At 40.6% G+C, this 15713-nt stretch overlaps 1 protein-coding gene and 1 long non-coding RNA gene across 2 annotated transcripts in view; one reads left to right on the top strand and one right to left on the bottom strand.

Annotated features, from left to right (window-relative positions):
* Positions 1–374: 374 nt before the first annotated feature.
* On the bottom strand, positions 375–14295 carry LOC132391142 (uncharacterized). The gene is made up of 3 exons (XR_009511094.1): positions 14188–14295; positions 11470–11602; positions 375–2322 (listed from the first exon to the last, which is right to left on the bottom strand). It is a non-coding gene; the product is annotated as an uncharacterized LOC132391142 (long non-coding RNA).
* Positions 14296–14385: 90 nt separating this feature from the next.
* relt (RELT TNF receptor) overlaps positions 14386–15713 on the top strand; it is a 72055-nt gene continuing 70727 nt past the window's right edge. The window contains exon 1 of the mRNA XM_059963952.1: positions 14386–14482. The gene's annotated coding sequence lies outside the window, so the exon portion shown is untranslated. The remainder of the gene's footprint in view (positions 14483–15713) is intronic.

The following is a 15713-nucleotide window of genomic DNA, read 5'->3' as shown; positions in this document are numbered from 1 at the left end:
GCCTCCCCAGCATCAAGGACATCTTCAAAAGGTAATACCTCAAAAAGGTGGCATCCATCATTAAGGGCCCCATCACTCAGGCCGTCTTTTCATTGCTACCATCAAGGAGGAAGTACGGGAGCCTGAAGCCACACACTCAATGTTTTAGGACCACTCCTTCCCCTCAGTGTTTGGACTTCTGAATGAACAACAAACCCACATATACTACTCAGTATTTTTTCCTTTTATTTTGCTCTCTCTTTGCACGACTTATTTAACTTAATTTTTATTTTTTTAATAATTTTTTTTATTGAACTTTCAAATGGTTACAGAAGGAAAAAAAATATCAACCCTTCCCCCTCCCCCCTCCCCTTAACATATCCCTGTAGAAAGAGAAAAAAAAGAAAAAAAGAATGCCTGGATATTGGAAGATCCCCACATGCTCCACAGAGTTCATAATAGCTTTAATATATATATTTATTTCTTTCCCCAAATAACCAATAATTTTATCTTCAGAGCACCTATATATTTAATCCTATCTTTTGTAAATAAGGGTGCCATATTTTCAGAAATATTTCGTATTTATCTCTTAAATTATAAGTAATTTTTTCAAATGGAATGCAGCTAAAAGCTATATCTATTTTCATTTTCTTAATGTACGTTGAAGTTCTTTTTCTTTTCACCGGTCCATTAAGCCCATTAACATTAAAACTTTAAAAATTCTGTAAATTAGTCATTATTTTTAACAGGGTTACTCCAGTGTATAGTAATACCTAACTTTTCAACTTTCGTAGTACCTTGGGGAATCTTTTTAAAATTCTCCGTGTTGCTATGTGTCTCCCCCTTGATTGTCCAGGCAAAGAAAGAAAGATGAAAGAAAGATAGATTATAAAGAAAAAAAATAACAAAATACCCCCCCTACTAATGTTGTGAATAAAGAAAAAACACAACATTACCCCACTCCGTTGTGCGGGTCATGGCAATCGCCATGATTACACACGTGAATCCCGTAGTAATCGATCCAAAGTTCCCCCAGCTCCCCCGTAACATAAAAAAGTATATATAAGAGAAGAAAAAATAATATCACTACTCTCGATTAATATTTCTCAAATTTTTACCTTTCTCCCCCTGGATCATATAATTAAGAATATATTTAAATTTTCTTCTGTCCTTAAACATCCATCAACTCCATTCACTGTCCCTGTCTTCATCTTTAATCCGTTTCACTTTTAAATCTTTGGCTGTGGTTAGCAAATATTTGGGAGTTCTTGTGCAAATTCCTCCGCATCCCGATAATCAGTAAAAGATCTTCTTTTCCCGTCATCCAAAAAAATTATCAAGGTTGCCGGGTGGCACAATATAAATTTATAACCCTTTTCCCATAAAACTTTTCTCGCCGGGTTAAATTCCTTCTTTCTCTTCAAAAGGTCATAATTTATATCAGGATAGAAAAGAACTGTTTTCCCTTCTATCATCAATGACCCGTTTCTCTTTCTGGCACGTTGAGCAGCTGTCTTCAGGATCTTTTCTTTATCTTGATATCTTAAGCATTTTATCAAGATTGATCGTGGGTTTTGATCAACTTGAGGTCTTGATCTTAAGGCTCTGTGAGCCCTTTCAATTTCAATTAACTGGGTTCCTTCTTCCACTTCCAAAATTTCCGGAATCCATTTTTGAAAAAAATTTATTGGATCCTCTCCCTTTATAAGTCTTCTTTAAGTCCAACAATCTTAACATTATTTTGTCTGTTAAAATTTTCAAGTACATCCACTTTTTCCAACAACCGTTTTCCTTCTGATGTACAGGCAGAAATATTATCTTCCATTTTATTCACTCTATCAATGGTGTCTCCCGTTATTTCTTCCAAGTTTTTAATTTTCTTGTCCATTTTGTCCTGTCTTTTCATCATTTTATCAAACATAATCTTCATATTTTTAATATCTTTTTATTACTTTTAATGCTTATAATTCATGCATTATTTGCACCAAAGATTTTTTTATGTCTCCAATATCACCTCCAACCCCTTCCTGTTGCTCTTCGTTTGTCTCTTCATCTTTGTCTGATTTATCCGGAGAATCTGATTCCACCTCATATTCACTTTCACTTTCAGTTCCGATCATAGCTGGGATTTAGTTTGGGTTGCTCGTATTTGCGCATGCCCCTTCCTTCATGCATGTGCAATTCCTGTTGCTCTTTTTTTTTGGAAACGGATGAAGTTGCCGCAGTTTCCTGTTCTGCATCGCCGGAGGTAAAATGCACTTGAGCCCGAGGCTCTTTCATGGCTGCCGGCCTTGATTCTTTTCCAACTTGTGTTGTCTTCAAAGTAGTAGTTTTCTTCTGCTTCTGTTTAGGAGACATATCTTAAGACAATCCTGAGTAGTTTATGTAATTTTTAAAAAGTATTCACTAACTTTTCTTCACTTAAACATTATTTTACTAGTTTTTTACGGGAGAGCTGGATTTCCATGTCTCAATCCTACGTCATCACGTGACGTCCCTCCTTTAACTTAATTTTTAAAATATATTTCTTATTGTAATTTATAGTTATTATTATTGTGTATTGCAATGTATTGCTGCTGCAAAACAGCAAATTTCATGACGCGTGCCAGTGATATTAAACCTGATTTTTCTTCTATATTATTGATGCTAAAGGAGTTAGGAGCTAAACAAGACAATTATTACCAAAGCTATTTTTTTTTATCACAAAGCTTGTACTATCATTATCCTGCCAGAAATAGTTTATAAAAATGAAAGCAAATAGTCAAGAGGATCAAGTTAAAATGTCCCAATGAAGGGTCTTAGCCTGAAATGTCAGCTGTTTATTCCTTTGCTGACTGATCTGCTAACTTCCTCCAGCACATTGTATGTGTTGCTCAGGTTTAAAGGGTTCGGGTAATGGATTGACAAATGATACTAAGAGAGATGTGTGAGGCAAGATTTATTTTACACAGGGACTGGTAGATGCCTAAAACAGGTTGCTAGAATAGTGGTGGAAGCAGACATGATAGTGCTATGTAAGAAGCTTTAACCTTTGTTAAAAAGGCTATCTAACAGGCTTAATGGCCGGACAAAAAGTCCACAAGATTCTCTGATTTCCTATTGTAACTTGAACTAAAGCTTACTTTGTTTTTATTAATACTGTTTACCCATTCCTGGCAGAATGATCCAATGGCAGCTTATTACATTTCCCCGGGGTTTCCACTGGCCCCTGAAGATGAAATGTGATCCAGGAAAATTGAAGAAGTGGAAGAGTCATGTTGGGGGATCAGGTGAGCCACAGTGGACGTCTTTGATGAATATTGTAAGTTTTACCGGCCCTAAGGAGATGCTCCAAATGGCTGATTTGCCTAGTGCATTAGTGTCAGCAATCACAGTAGATAACTTTATCTGAATCAAAGCATTGTTATATTCCACATATCCTGAATGCTAAGCTATCTAGCATGACTAGGGGCCTCTACACAGCAAAGGAAAAAGCTGCAGAGGGTTATAGACTCAGCCCGCTCCATCATGGGCACCAGCTTCCTCAGCCTTGGAGAAATCTTTAAAAGGCGATCCGTCAAAAAGGCATCATCCATCATTGAGGACTGCCACTACCCGGGACATGCTCTCTTCCCTTTTCTAGCATCAGTGAGGAGGTACAGGAACATGAAGATAAACACTCAATGTTTTAGGCAACATACACAAAACGCTGGAGGAACTCAGCAGGCCAGGCAGCATCTATGGAACAAAAGTACAATCAACATTTCAGGCCGAAACCCAAACAGCTTCTTCCCTTCCGCCATCAGATTTCTGAATAGACTATGAATCCATGAACACTACCTCATTATTCTTGCACTAATTATTTATAATATCATTTATAATTACATATATATATAGGAGCACCTTCCTGAATCAGTGCTGCTCTTGTGGAAGGTGTTCCCTTGTACTGATGAGTTTGTTATCAAACATGTTGCTTCAGGAGGGCTTAGTTGACAACACACCTCACTCTGGAAACAGTGCTTCAAACATTTTTATCTCAATTCCACAGTGTTTTTCTATTCCTCACCGCTGTTTGAATTAGATATGTGTTGCATGCAAGCTCTAGACTTTAACCTATGTAATGAACTATTTATTAGCTCCTTGCTTAAGGTTTGAGCTTGCATCTAAATGCAGTATCTCAAGCACTAGTGTGCAAAGTGCAACATAAGCAAGGAATGAGAATATGTCTGCAGTTAGCATGCCTGCCCCTGTTCAGGACAATATACAGCAAAGACCTTGCTCTAAGATCTCTTTATCCCCTGAAAGAAGACTCCTCCTGCCTGCAGGCAAGTAGAGTACATTATATTAATAGTTAAGTCAATGTATCCAAAGATCTGAGACAAGAGGTTCTGCAGATGCTAGAAACCCAGAGCCAACACACACAGAATGGTGGAGGAACTCTGCAGGTCAGGTAGCATTCATCAGGACTCATGAAAGTTCTCAGCCCAGAACATTGACTCTTTATTCATTTTCATAGATGCTGCCTGCTGAGTTCCTCCAGCATTTTGTGTGTGTTGCTCATTGGGTCTTTGAATGAATTTAAATCTCAAAATGACGGTTGAGGTATTTTAATTCAACGAATCAAATTAACCTGGACTTTTAAAATCCACCTTTAGCAATGGGGATGAAGGAAATTAGTCTCTTACTCATTCCGGTATGTATATGACTCACTGCCCATTGACTCTGAACTGCTCTCTGAGACAATTAGATTTATTGGCTTCTCACCTATTGATAAAACAAAGCAAACTGCAATTCATCTTAAATACTACATACTGCTTTATTCATGATTACTCAGCACTTTCTTTACTGTAACATTTATTTAAACCTTTGCAGAGTTTCCCAGTTAGGGTGTATATTGCAATGAATCACAGAACACACAGGAGTAAATTTCCATCCAACACATCACGGGCGGTTCTGCAGAGCAGCTTGAAATCAGTGAGAAGAAAATCAGTTTGGACCAACTCCTATTTACATATAATATCAGGTGATACTGATGTAATTAGTGATCTTCAGTGCTGGCAAAGACAAATCTACACTTACATGACTGGTATTCTCTGCTTGATGTGGGTTCAGTTGTAGCACTGAGTCAGAAGATTGTGCCTTCTCGGTCCTGTTCCAGAGACCTGAGCATGTAATCTCGACTGACTTTCCAGTGAAATACCTAGCAAATGGTGCAATGTCAGCTGTGAGCCTTCAAATGAACACTAAAAATCTGAGGTCATGTCTAGCTTTCTAGGTAAATGTTGTTTTAGGAAATGCAGGTGAGTGTCCTAGCCCATGTTTATCACTCAGCACCTAAAAATTAACAAATGATCTGATTATTTGTATCATTGTTGCTTTTGGACAGTCGCTGTGTGGAAATTGTCCGCCTTGTCGACAAGTTAATATTAATTGCACTTCAAAAATAATTAACTGGCTGCAGCACATTCAGATTGTCCTGAGAAGACTAAAAGAAGAAAACAAAGATTATTTTCATTTGTTACATGTACATTGAAACATACTGTATGGTGAAACGTGTCGCTTGAGTCAGCGAGGATTGTGCTCTAAGCCCAAAAGTGTCGCCCTGCTTCTGGTGCCAACGTAGCATATCCACAACCACTGTTCCCTCTAAGGAGTGCACATGTGTGCGAGCACACAAAGGAACTCAAACTGCGCACAAAAGGTTGTCATCCTCGACCTCACTGGCACGCTAAGTATATTTCACGATCACACACAATCACATTTCCTGTTCCAGTTTCTGGTGCAGACAGTGTTGACTACGTGGAATTTGTGATGATTTGTTTGCAGATTTTAGAACTGGCTTATTTATATTGTTTTTATTGAAGAAATGATTGAACCACTATGTTGAATTCCAAAGAAGAGCATGAAACGCAAAAGAACTGCTAGTTCATTTAAAGCAGAATGGCTTAATGAAATCGTAGAAACTGCTACACCGAAAGCTCATGAGGCCAGGAATGTGCAGCTGCGAGAAATATTTATGTATGTTACAGAAACTGATGCTACCTGAGTGTATTGTTGCGATGCAAAAGTTGCTGGAGGATTTGCAAGTGGGAAGAAGTGGAGTGACGTTTGGAAACGCACACACAAAATGCTGGTGAAATGCAGCAGGCCAGGCAGCATCTATAGGAAGAAGTACAATCGACATTTCGGGCTGAGACATTGACTGTACTTCTTCCCATAGATGCTGCCTGGCCTGCTACGTTCCACCAGCATTTTGTGTGTATTGCTTGAATTTCCAGCATCTGCAGATTTCCTTGTGTTGACATTTGGAAGCTTGACTTTCTAAAACGTTGTATAGTAAGTAAACTACATATGGATAGTGCGCAAAAGCTCCAGCGAGAAAATCCTTCATTACCCAATACAGGGCTGCTACAAATGTTTTATGAGAATGCAGATGAACGAGAGGAAAATCGATCAAACCCAGAGGAGATCAAAGTTCTTACTGACAGTGTTTTGATAGCTGTTAAAATGAATACCTCTACAGTATATATAAAATTCAGTGCACACGTGTTGTCACTGGGCAAAAAAATTGCACAGCACAAGATTTCTTGCACACACTGATCACTACAAATTAGAAGGAACATTGGCCACAGCTTAATAACCCTAGCCTTAACTGTGGATCTTTATCACATGGGAGGAAACCAGAACACCGAGAGAAAACATGTGGTCACGAGGAGCGTGTACAAACTCCTTATAGACAATGGCAAGAATCAAAACCCGATCGGTTATCACTAGCATTGGAAAGCATTGTGCTACTGTGCTGGGTCAGTAAAGGTAATAAATAAATTTTTCTTTCTTTTAAAACTTATTTTAGCTATAGTTTTTCCTCTGTGAGCTAAGCTCATAAGAGTACCATCTAATGAGTTAGCAATGAACTGTATCATCACAGGCTGCTTGTGACAGAAATTCAATGTGGATATTTTTGACATAACTACTTTCTTCAAAAAAGGGCTTATAAATCTCAAACTTATTGCAAAATAATTACTCCAGTCATATAGGAGAGCACATGGAGACAACTATTCATGAACAGTTTGGAAGATAAGCTGCTCCGCCATCAGATTTCTGACTGGATATTGAACCTATGAACACCAGCTCATTACTTCTTTTTCCCTTTTTTGCACTAATTATTTAAATTAACATAAACTTACTGTATAACCATATAATAATTACAGTACGGAAACAGGCCATCTCGGCCCTTCTAGTCCGTGCTGAACGCTTACTCTCACCTAGTCCCACTGACCTGCACCCAGCCCATAACCCTCCATTCCTTTCCTGTCCATATACCAATTTTTTTTTTAAGGACAAAATCAAACCTGCCTCTACCACTTCTACTGGAAGCTCGTTCCACACAGCTATCACTCTCTGAGTAAAGAAATTCCCCCTTGTGTTACCCTTAAACTTTTGCCCCATAACTCTCAACTCATGTCCTCTTGTTTGAATCTCCCCTACTCTCAATGGAAAGAGCCTATCCACATCAACTCTATCTAACCCCCTCATAATTTTAAATATCTCCATCAAGTCCCCCTTCAAACTTCTACATTCCAAAGAATAAAGAACTAACTTGTTCAACCTTTCTCTGTAACTTAGGTGCTGAAACCCAGGTAACATTCTAGTAAATCTCCTCTGTACTCTCTCTAATTTGTTGACATCTTTCCTATAATTCAGTGACCAGAACTGTACACAATACTCCAAATTTGGCCTCACCAATGCTTTGTACAATTTTAACATTACATCCCGACTCCTATACTCAATGCTCTGATTTATAAAGGCCAGCATACCAAAAGCTTTCTTCACCACCCTATCCACATGAGATTCCACCTTCAGGGAACTATGCACCATTATTCCTAAATCACTACTGCATTTCTCAATGCGCTACCATTTACCATGTATGTCCTATTTTGATTAGTCCTACCAAAATGTAGCACCTCACACTTATCAGCATTCAACTCCATCTGCCATCGCTCAGCCCACTCTTCTAACTGGCCTAAATCTCTCTGCAAGCTTTGAAAACCTACTTCATTATCCACAACGCCACCTATCTTACTAATCCAATTTACCACCCCATCATCCAGATCATTAATGTATATGACAAACAACATTGGACCCAGTACAGATCCCTGAGGCACACGTCTAGTCACCGGCCTCCAACCTGACTAACAGTTATCCACCACTTCTCTCTGGCATCTCCCATCCAGCCACCGTTGAATCAATTTTACTACTTCAATATTAATACCTAATGATTGAACCTTCCTAAATAACCTTCCGTGTGGAAACAAGGCCGTGTGGCCTTGTCAAAGGCCTTACTGAAGTCCAAATAGACTACATCCACTGCTTTACCCTCATCAACTTGCCTAGTAACCTCTTCAAAAAACTCAATTTTTGTCAAACATGACCTTCCATGCACAAATCCATGTTGACTGCTCCTAATCAGACCCTGTCTATCCAGATAATTACATATACCATCTTTAAGAATACTTTCCATTAATTTACTCACCACTGACGTCAAACTTACAGGCCGTTAATTGCTAGGTTTACTCTTAGAACCCTTTTTAAACAATGGAACCACATGAGCAAATCGCCAATCCTCCAGCACCATCCCCGTTTCTAATGACATTTGAAATATTTCTGTCAGAGCCCCTGCTATTTCTACACTAACTTCCCTCAAGGTCCTAGGGAATATCCTGTCAGGACCCAGAGACTTATTATCATTTTAAAATTACCATTTACCATTTTTTAAATTGTGTATCGCAATGTACTGCTGCCACATAACAACAAATTTCACGACATAGGCCAGTGACATTAAACCTGATTCTGATTCTGCACTTCATTTCCTAGCTGCTGCAAACTAGCAGATATGATTAAAACAAAGTACAACTGTCACATTCAGCAGAATTTGGTAAGGCGCATTTCTTCTTCTTTTGTAGTCCCTTAGGGTCAGGGGAGGGGTGGCTTTCTTCCCTTCCAGTTGTATGGGTTTTGAGATAGCTGATGGAGATGATGAGGGTCCTGCAGATTCTGCACACCGATCAGGCAGGGGGTGCTCAATGGTGACCGACAGGTGAATAAGGTGGGAGGCGGTGGGCTCTTTCCGACATTCTTGCTGAGCTTCCAATAAAGTGATGTGTAGTCCTCAGTGTTTTCCTAATGCCCTTCCCTATCTTGAGAGGCCATGGACCAAGTATTTCCCAACAAAAGGTGGGAGTGATACACTTTTTCTCTATCCTTCTGGTAACATTCTGCTGTGATGGAGCTCAGAGTGAAGGGCCTTTCTTAGTAGTCAGATCTTGGACATGCCAGTGACGTGAGCTATCTGTCAAAGCTGGCTAAGAATAATTGAAGCTTTGATGCTGAGGGTGTGGTCCTGAAGATGGCGATGATGATTTTAGACAATAGACAATAGGTGCAGAAGTAGACCATTCAGCCCCTCGAGTCTGCACCGCCATTCTGAGATCATGGCTGATCATTCACTATCAATACCCAGTCCCTGCCTTGTCCCCATATCCCTTGATTCCCCTATCCATCAGATATCTATCTAGCTCCTTCTTGAAAGCATCCAGAGAATTGGCCTCCACTAGCTTCAGAGGCAGTGCATTCCACACCTCCACAACTCTCTGGGAGAAGAAGCTCTTCCTCAACTCTGTTTTAAATAACTGACCTCTTATTCTCAATCCATGCCCTCTGGTACTGGACTCTCCCAACATCTGGAACATATTTCCTGCCTCAATCCTATCAAATCCTTTAATTATCTTAAACGTTTCAATCAGATCCCCTCTCAATCTCCTCAATTCCAGCATGTACAAGCCAAATCTCTCCAATCTCTCTGCGTAAGACAGCCCTGCCATCCCAGGAATCAACCTAGTGAATCTACGCTGCACTTACTCAATTGCCAGAATGTCCTTCCTTAAACCTGGAGACCAAAACTGTACACAATATTACAGGTATGGTCTCACCAGGGCCCTGTACAAATGCAAAAGGACATCCTTGCTCTTGTACTCAATTCCCCTTGTAATAAAGGCCAACATTCCATTTGCCCTCTTCACTGCCTGTTGCACTTGCTCATTCACCTTCATTGACTGGTGAACTAGGACTCCTAGGTCTCTTTGCATTTCTCCCTTACCTAACTCTACACCGTTCAGACAATACTCTGCCCTCTTGTTCCTGCTTTCAAAGTGGATAACTTCACATTTATTCACATTTAATGACATCTGCCAAGTATCTGCCCACTCACCCAGCCTATCCAAGTCTCCCTGTATTCTCCTAATGTCCTCTTCGCATGTCACACTGCCACCCAGTTTAGTATCGTCAGCAAACTTGCTGATATAGTTTTCAATGCCCTCATCTAAATCGTTGACATAAATCGTAAAGAGCTGTGGTCCCAATACAGAGCCCTGTGGTACCCCACTAGTCACCTCCAGCCAGTCCGAGAAACACCCATTCACTGCTACCCTTTGCTTTCTATCTGCCAACCAGTTTTCTATCCATGTTGAAACCCTGCCCCCAATGTCATGAGCTCTGATTTTACTCACCAATCTCCTTTGTGGCACCTTATCGAATGCCTTCTGAAAATCTAGGTACACAACATCCACTGGCTTACCCTTGTCTAACATCCTTGTTACACCCTCAAAAAACTCCAACAGATTAGTCAAGCATGATTTGCCCTTGGTAAATCCATGCTGGCTCAGCCTAATCCTATTTCTGCCATCAAGATGTGCCACTATTTCGTCCTTAATAATGGACTCAAGCATCTTCCCCACGACTGATGTTAGGCTAACAGGGCGATAGTTCTCCGTTTTCTCCTTTCCTCCCTTCTTGAAAAGTGGGATAACATTAGCCACTCTCCAATCTTCAGGAACTGATCCTGAATCTAAGGAACATTGGAAAATGATTACCAATGCATCCGCAATTTCCTGAGCCACCTCTTTCAGAACCCTCAGATGCAGACCATCTGGACCTGGGGATTTATTAGCCTTCAATATTTTGGAGGCTAAAATTTTGGTTTGCTTACTCTGCCCGTGGACACCACCGATGATGCTCCATGGCTTTCAGTTGCCCACTGTAGGTAGTCTCTGTTTTCGAAGTGTGCAAAATGGCAGAGATCACTGGGTATGATAAGGCAAATATAGGAAGCGTTTGTGAGATATCGAGAGGCCAAGACAGCAGGAAGTGTAGAGAACATGCAGGGAAGAAAGTCAAATAAGGAAGAGAGAGGGCAAAAGATTGAAACTACACTTGGAATTGGTTTATTATTGTCACATGTACAATATGACAGTGAAAAACCTTTGTTTATGTGCCATCCAGACAAATCATTCCATACATAAGTACATTGAGGTAGTAAAAAGGAAAACAGAATGAAGAAAATATAGTTCCTGTTACAGAGAAAGTGAATACTGTAGACAACTAAAGTGCAAACACCAGCAAGTAAAATAAAATGCTTTTTTTTGGTGAAAATCTCTTTGCCAGTTTTGAACTTACGATCTTCGAGAAGCCTTTTTGTCAGATGCTGACAATCTCGTCAATGTTCTCCCTCACCGAGAGGTGCCTTCCAAGAAATGGCAAATTGTCCAGATTTTCCAGTCTTTGCGAGGACTCTTTGCAAGAGTCTTTCCTATTGTTAAGGGAAATAAAACGTCAAAATTCATAGTAAATTTATTATCAAAGTCCATATACGTCACCATATACATCCCCAATTCATTTCCTTCGGTGCATACTCAACAAATCCAATAAGTACAATAGAATCAATGAAACACTGAACCAACTGGGCATACAACCAGTGTGTAAAGGACAACAAACTGTGCAAATACAAAGAGAAAGAATAATAATAATATTAATAACATAACAGGAAAACTTACAAATAAAATTAAGACCAAAATGACAAATTTCTGAAAAAAATATATACACTGGAATGCACTTAAACACTACCTAGGACGGAGGGAAAGAGTTATAACAGATATTAAAAATCTACACAAAAGATAAAACTTCCAAGGATATTTTTTAATCAATGAAATCAGGATTCATCACTTCATACGAGCATATGCAATTCTGATAAGAAGTACACACCACTAAACTGAAATAAGAGCACAGCACAAAAAAATGAAGATGTTATCACTATTGATGGAAAGGTTAACCAATGGAAGAGCAAGACCCTCCATGGAAGACATCCTCACGATCTGAGAGGACGAGATGTTAAAAAGGAAGCATTGAATGACTGGCTCAAAGTTGGAGACCTCATCCTTCTGCCAATGCAGACCAGGTAGTTAACACAAAAAATATCAAAAATACATAATAAATAAAGACCAACAATTTCAAGATGATAAATGTAGAGCAACACACACAAATTGCTGGTGGAATGCAGCAGGCCAGGCAGCATCTCTAGGGAGAAGCACTGTCGACACTTCGGGCCAAGACCCTTCGTCAGGACTAACTGAAAGGAAAGATAGTAAGAGATTTGAAAGTAGAAGGGGGAGGGGGAAATCCAAAATGATAGGAGAAGACCGGAAGGGGTGGTGAAGCTGAGAGCTGGAAAGGTGATTGGCAAAAGGGAAACAGAGCTAGAAAAGGGAAAGGATCATGGGATGGGAGGTATACATTGCCCCAATGGTAATATCTACAACTGGTGTCATCCCAGTCACTAGACAATAGTATTAAACAATTAGATTTACACAACAATATCTATGTAAATCTCCAGAAAGCCACTAGAATAATCCAAAAGTTCCCAGTGATTGAGAATTGAGCACGCTTGGCTATAGCAGTACCTTAGGTTTTACCAGCTTGAGCCAAAAAAAGTAAATAATAATATTGTAGTAGTAATAATAATAATAATAGTAATAATAATTAATTTATAACAATAATAGTAATAATAAACAGTAAATATTGGGGGGGGGAGAGGAGGAGGAGGAGGAGAAGAAGAAGAAGAAGAAGAAGAAGAAGAAACACAAAATGCTGGAGGAACTCAGCAAGGCCAGGCAGCAACCATGGAAAAAAGTAGTCAACATTTCAGGCTGAAACCCGACCCTGTCCTGCTGAAGTCTTTTGCTCGGATTTCCAGCATCTGCAGATTTTCTCTTTTAGTAAATATTAATATGATAAAAGTCCTTGTAAATGAGTCCATGGGTTGTGGGAACATTTCAGTGATAGGCCAAGTGAAATTATCCCCTTCGGTTGAAGCCTAACGATTGAAGGGTAATAACTGTTCTTGAACTTGGTGTTGTGAGTCCTGAGACAACTGTACCTTCTTCCTGATGGCAGCAGTGAAAGGAAAGCCTGAATGTTGAGATCCCTGATGATGGACGCTGCTTTCTATCCATCACTAGGGATCCCCACAAAAGCTTCCCTAACAGGGTAGGGCGGTGCAGGACCGTAACTTTGTGGATATTCAGTGTAAGGCTCAATCCACCCTACTCTTCAGTGAATGAGTCATCAGTGACTTGGAGTCCTGGTGAAGGCCTGAAATGCCGCCTCCTTATTCCTCTCTATAGACGGTGCTGAGTTCCTGTGCTGATCCTTGTAATATTAATAGTTTTATTGCTGGAAACTTGGATTTAGAACTCTGGCACTGACAGCATCTGACAGCAGTGAATGACTGCACCCTTGTTAATCTCTTAGCCCATGTATTTTTGTGCTGCTGGTTAAATGGGAAGGTTTTTTGATGAACCAGTTACTTTCTGTTGCTTGAGGGTTCATTTACAACTCAGCTTTTGAATCAGCTGTTTTGTGGAAAATAGTTTGGCTCTCAAATGTTTGGTCTGAAAAGCCAATCTAATTACAAACAAAATAGAAGTAAAGGTTTTAAACTGGGGTACGGCTGATTTTATTGGGCCAAGAAGGGAGGCGGCAGATATGGGCAAAAATAACCGAATACAAGATATAACTGGGAGTCATTTAAGGAGATTCAAGATGTTTATCCTTCATTAGGATCTGCATTTTCAACCATTGCCCTTCAAAACTGAGCGCAGTTTCACCCGTCTCCCTGCATTCAGGTCTCCATACGATTTCTCTTATCCAAGTTGTCCCACGTTGCAATCAGAATAAAGCAAAAATAGTTTTAGCTCACCCCACACTACGCAAACTTATCGACTGAGTTCTACCTACACATAAGACAATCTAACGATATGAAATGCACAGAAGCACGGGGATGTTTTAAAAATTTGCGCTCCTAAAAACGCTCACGCTTTTTTCAGTTAAGGTTACCACCTGATCGCTGGTTACTAATTCTGATTCAGCCATCACCGTTCACTAGGTGCAGCAAGCCGTGATTCAGCGGACCGTGACCGTGACACGGTTGCCCCGCAGGGCGAAGGCTGCGCAGGCGACGTAGTGCGTGATGACGCACGCGGACGGTCCCGGAGTGACGTCACCCGCCGCCCCAGGCGCGTGTCTTTTCAACGCGAGCTGGCGAGCCGGCGCCGGCAGACGAGGGGAGCGGGTCGCCGGGGCTCGGTGACAGCGGACGGCGAGCGGGAGGAAGCATCGGCGGCCAACAGCCGAGGTGAGTGCGATCCAGAACTCAAAAACTCGTTACTAAAGTAACCTTTCTTCCTTGTTATCGCAATGAATGAAGTTGCCGGGGGAAGAGAGCTGAATTGGGAGTAACCCCGTCTCTTTCCCCCCCGAGAGGTCGAAGGGGGCAGGACCCTCTTTCCCTTGCCCACCTTGAGAGTCTAGTCTTGTTTGGCTTGTACCTGGGACCCTGTTCAGCCCCTTGGGAAGGGAGATCTGGGTCAGAACTATTTTTTTTGCTCATCATAACAAATCTTTCAATATCCAGATACATTTTCATTTCTTACCCTCACAGATATCAACTATCAGAAAATTTCCATTTTACTTTTTTGGATATCAGGACAATTTTAGCAATCTTTGGACACGGTATCGGCTGAAAACGTGCACTGCTACTTCTAATTCTTGAATCCGTGTCCCATCATTTTGATAATTGGTTATCTGACTGATTGGGTGAAGAGAATTAGATCGTTTCCTTTTAGTAAGCTATCATGAACTTCTAAATGGGATTTAATAGATATGCAGCCTGTGTTAACAGGAAAGCGGAGTTGCTTTGTGCTTTTGCCGAGTTGCTTATTGAAACCAAACAATGTGAAGTGTGACTTCCTCGAGAGGAAGTCTTTTTCCTCGCTTTAGTTGCGCCAGTCTTTGTTACAAGTGTTTAGCTTTACTCGGTTGAGGACACGAGGAATGTCCGATCCCGCGTTGCAGCACTTACGGTTGGGAAACTTCTCGGTGATCTCCAGTGCAAGGCAGGGGGAGAGAAAGATCTGATTACTTAACCGGAGGGGTTCATCAGTAATTTTACCTGGGAATTGCCGGGTGAAATTTTACCCGGGAAGATACAAGGGGTCACTTCGTGTTGCGAGCTGAGACGGTCTGTGATGCCGATTGTGTAAGCACCAGGTTACTCGAAAGGTGATAAATGGCCAGTTTAACTGTGAGGAGGGTTGTTGCCTTTGGTTTCGGGGAGGCGAACGAAGTGATTTTTCTGTGACCCTGGTTCCAGGGACATCGCTTGATATGGGTCCCCATGCGTTTTGTAAAGACGGCGATAGGATATACATTGTTGATACCTTCTGTTATCCGTACTAAAAATAGAACAGCTTTCTCACTGACTGCTAAATGATTTATGCGAAACCAAAATAGGTATGTAAGGCACGAAGCTAACGACTGCATCAGTGTAAGGATGAGTTCAGACCAAAAGGGAAAATTGAGTTTAG

This window comes from Hypanus sabinus, chromosome 3 (genome assembly GCF_030144855.1).
Source record: "Hypanus sabinus isolate sHypSab1 chromosome 3, sHypSab1.hap1, whole genome shotgun sequence".
NCBI classification, from domain to species: Eukaryota; Metazoa; Chordata; class Chondrichthyes; order Myliobatiformes; family Dasyatidae; genus Hypanus; species Hypanus sabinus.
This window is presented reverse-complemented; position numbering and strand designations above follow the sequence as displayed.